Source organism: Triticum dicoccoides, chromosome 2B (genome assembly GCF_002162155.2).
Source record: "Triticum dicoccoides isolate Atlit2015 ecotype Zavitan chromosome 2B, WEW_v2.0, whole genome shotgun sequence".
Taxonomy (NCBI): Eukaryota; Viridiplantae; Streptophyta; class Magnoliopsida; order Poales; family Poaceae; genus Triticum; species Triticum dicoccoides.
Genome location: NC_041383.1, coordinates 797,303,600 through 797,308,562, shown reverse-complemented (window position 1 = coordinate 797,308,562; position 4,963 = coordinate 797,303,600).

Genomic DNA, 4,963 nt, shown 5'->3' with positions numbered 1-4,963 from the left:
GCTGCTAGTACATCCATATATCTATCTATCTCTATCTCTAATCTCTACACATCTAATAAAAGGATCGATGAGAGCTAGAGCTAGAGCTCCGAATAATTGAGCCGTACGAACAATGATCGATGTACGTCCCCTCTGATTGCCCCTGCGCTGCACTCAACTGAACCATTATTCTCCTCGTTACCTTATCTTACTTTAATAATCTGATTGGGCCGTGCTCACTGGCTGGTCGACATGTCCACGCCGCGAGCTTCACCTTCCGTCCCGTCCGGCCGTCCCCGTCCGTTGAGGTCGTCGCTGATTTCCTTCCGTCCGACATGTCCACGTTCAGCACGTCCACCGATCGAGCTATCTCAACTGAAGCTCTCGAGCTAGATACACTAGCACGCTACTTATATATCTCAGTAGAGTGTAAATGACAGAGACGTTCAGTATGCCTGCCGGCCGTGTGTGCTACTATCTATGGAGTAGTGAGTACATGTCCTCTTGTAGAAGTGGGTGCTGACAGGCTTAGGTCACCTGACACGAGCGCACCGTTCCAGCCTGCGGCGCGCATAATGTGGCCATCGATTGAGCCAACCATACATGCATATTGTAGTAGTAATGCGCGCATAAGGTCGTTGGCTCGCAGCAGTTGGAGTGTTGGGGTGTTGGACCCTGGGATTTGGACCGTATGCAGTCGGAATCGGATGGAATGGGCGGAGTGGACCTGTCGATCCATCTAAGACGGCCTACGCGTATGTAATCATGCCCTTGATGTTGACGTGCACGCGCTCCACCAAGTTCTATCTCAGCCACCGAGAGGTGGAGGAAACATGCAGATCAACATCGGAGCACAACTTCAGCTCTACCATGATAGGTTTGCGTCTTCTTAGCGACGACGTCTCGACGGTGAGGGCGGCGTTGCACAGAATACAAGTCCGCATGGCTGCATCTTCTGTCCTTGCTAGTGTGGGCGTATGTCGTTGCGGTGGCGATGACGATGATAGTGCCGAGTGAGTTTTTGTCAAGGGCTCACCCGTTTCAATGTCATTATGTGATCACCGTCTTCTTCTTCGACAAATGGGGTGGCCAATCAGCGGTTTGTCGAATTCTATGCAAGGGTTGTGTCCCTGGCCACTGTTTGGTCTTCTGCTTTTGACTCACCGTGGAAAGTCCAAAAACTCAAGATGTGAAATAGTATGAAACTAGAGAGGACGACCTCGAAAAACGTCGATGTAACTTTTAAGTTGTTTTATCGTGGATTTTTGTTGTTCATCCTCGTTGTAATTTGTCAATCGGGCGTGCTATTTTGAATCAATCACTAAAATGTTGTGGATGCACTTCAAGTTTACCTTCTTTGGAAGACATAAACACGAGGGTTAGAATTCTCACATGTCTGATCCAATTGTTGATGAGAGGAGGCGGGATTGGTTTGCGCTTTTGATGAACGGATCTTTCACATTCGAAGATGGCTCGGCAGCAACAAGCATGATCGGAGAAACAACAAGGGTGAGGTTGTCTTTGCTGCCTAACAAAATTTTCTATTTTATTTCAATGACACCTTGGAAGCTGAGATTCAAGCAATAATGATGGGAAGGTCGCTAGCCCTGCAATGGTCTACCCTTTTTATTCTGGTGCAATTGGAGTCGGTGGTCGGTCTATCTTCTATGCCGAATGCTTCCCTCATCAAATCACAGTTTGGAAATCTGGTAACGGAAATCAAGAACTTCATGGTAGAACGGGCGTTTAAACTAGTTCAAATAGGTAGGTCTCATAATAGGGGTTTTCATTGTCTTGCTAATTATGCTCGCACAGCCCGTAGCACCGTTTGTTGGTTGCATCGCCGCCTTCTATTCTTGATCTTGTATTAACTCTGTTGCTATGGAATAAAGCTCCCTGATTTATGCAAACAAGAAAAACTCTGCTCCAGCTGTAAATCCATGCACACATATGCCATGTTGGCTTCCCGGTCCACGTGTTTGTTGATGTCGTGATCACTTGGTTGCTAGCTTGGCCATGTCAGCATGTCAGTCGGTCGATTAGTGTGCATGGAGGAGTTCTCAACTCTCAAGGCCCTGGGCCGGGCATTCCTTTGGTCGCAAGGGAGCAACGTGGGGGTCGGCATCGTGGCCCATGCAGGCATAGGAGGAGCGAGCAGAGCAGGCCTAGGTTGTGTGAACCTTGATGTGTGTTCTTTTGATAAAAGGTGCCTTTATTAAGTCAAAATGTAGCATCGAGCGGATACAAAGCATAAAGAGCAATACCCGGGCTCTACATTAAGATGCACACGTCCATCAAACAAACCGTCTGACAAAGAATATAAAACAATAAAGTGGCAAAAGTAAATGCATATGAGATCAAAACAATGCCTATGAAGACGGAGAAGGTGGACCGATCATGAGATTATGTTGCCACCCATGTTGCGACTAGCGAGGTTGTATTTAGTTAGCACAACTTCTCTTCGAAAATACCACATGAAAATCTTAACTTTCAGTGGCATCTTCGATTTTCGGATTAGTTTATTATTGTCCACTGGAATGTCTATGTGCAAGAGTGCACCGTACATACAGTCAACTGTGACGGACCAAGACGTAGTAAGATTACAGCGAAACACATCCCGGCCTTGTGTCAAGTTAATTGAATCCAAACGGAATAGAAGATGTTGCCATCACACAAGTCAAGGGCCAATCAAATCCCTCCTAAATGATATATCTAGTGGGGAACAGCTCAACACGTGCGCAAGAGTATCATTCTTATCGCGTACAACACTGTACACTGTCCCAGAGAGTGGCATTTTCTAGGCACTTGTCCTCTCAGAAATGTATCACCTAGCTGGCCTTTATCGCGAAAGATTCTAAGTGGAAAAGATGTTTCTTTTCCGCCATTAGTAAGTTCATCTGCACCTTGTAAGTTCACTGCCTGAAACTATCAAGGAATATGTCAACAGAATGCGGCAGAATTTGCCCTGTCGTTGTATGTTTTGTAAGTGTAGATGGTTACATTTTGATGACTACTGATGTTAGATTCTTGGTCAACTTAGAACTAATTAATGTTTTTTCATGGTAAATAGTTATTATAGTAACATCACAATCCTTGTTCTTCTTTTCTATTAATAGTTATTATAGCACCGATTTATATATTTTTAGTGCCAATTTATTTACATGGATTGACTTTCATAAATTACTCAACGTTTTGTGGGATTGATGGTCCACCGTAATACATAGAAGCACCCGGAGGCATTGTAATCACCGATGGAGAATGATCCATTCAGACAAGAATGGTGTCCCTCGATTGAAGAGAAATAAATTTTACTTATCTTTTCTAGTTGTCTTGTTTTTTAGTAAGACATGAACAAATACATTGTTAGTAAGACTAGTCATAGTGGAGAGTAATTTAGACTATCAACATGCATGTGTTACTAGTCTATATTACTACCTCTATAGTGGATAGTGTCATATGCATGATCACATAGAGAACTTCATTTATTACTTTGTAGAATCATTTATTTATGGGAAGTGTTATATGATGGTAACGTATTATGTTACTCCATTTTTTACATCACTTTTTATGCGTATACGGTATGCATGTTACTTCTTATGTTACTCCCACTAGGAGTAGTCTAAGGAATGCATTTGACTCAAATTTCTTAAATTGGCTTTTAATTCTAGAATTGCATGCCAGAATTTTGTTAATCTATCTAATTTCTCTTAATAAAAGAGGCTATGATACTTTCATTTTAGATTCTTTTGTATCTATATTAATGTGGTTGTTAATATTGAAATGTCATATGTTGCACAAAGTGGTCGTTAACAATCATAGGTCGTTGACTGAAGAGTTATACTAAATATAAGTGTCCTAAAGGATATCAAAATGGTGAAGGGAGTGGTCGTTAATACCATAAAGTGGTCATTAATAATTCTTCAGTCACCGTGAGAACATTACTAACGAATAACGATGACAAAAGGTGGTCGTTAGTACTACAATTGTGGTCTTTCTTGCCTCGGAATTGACGATGACACACCATCCCGTCGTTCCAATAATAACGGCCGGAAAAGGTATGTGGTTGTCAGTACTTTTAGTGATGAACCCTATAACGACCACCAGATTCTGGTCGTTAATGACCACAATCCGACTTTTAACGACAATATATACCATCATTAAAAACCACTTTCCTAGTAGTGGATGTTGTGAGTGGTAGCGAGCTACAACATCACAAGTGGTGGAGGCCGGCAGTCGGGGCATGGTAGGCTAGGGCATGAAGAATAATAAAGGGAAGAAGATGAATAGCGTTGATCTTTTTTCAGCCATTGGATTGAGATCAGATGGTCCTGCTGAAAAGTGACTGATGCAAAACATTTTTTCAGGTGCCTGACTAATAGATACTCTGAACATTATTATTGCCAATGTTTTTGGAGGTTTCTGCAAACCAAAACTCTATTTCATCATGTGTTTTAATGCTATAGTGCTACGCATATGGGGAAAATGCTCCAAAAATTTCTCCGCGGTTCCATGCATGCACACCACATCATTATGTAGGGAAGGATTATTCCAGTAGATCTAACTTTATTGGAACTTACGGTTAATCATTTCTGTTGCATGTACCGACAGACCAATGTACCATAAGTGTATCACTTGTTCTACTAGTAAAACCTATTAGGCGCGAAGTGGGGCACCGAAAACCTCTCATGGGGTCACTCTGTCTCCCGCAACCTCATCACCTAGCCCGCCCTTCACACTTCGCTCGACCCCATTGCCACCCCTTCGACACCAATGGTTATTAGTCACGCTCCGCCACGATTCTCCTGGGCAGCACCCGAACCTCTACACCTGCATCGGCACCCACAAAGAGTAGGTGCATAAATTCACCTTCCCAAAGTACCTTGCCAACCCGCTGTTGCGCGAGTGGGTGAAGCCAGCCTACAACCCGGTCATTGCGCACCTACCCGACATCCTCGGCGGTGAGTTCCACGATCATAGATAGCTT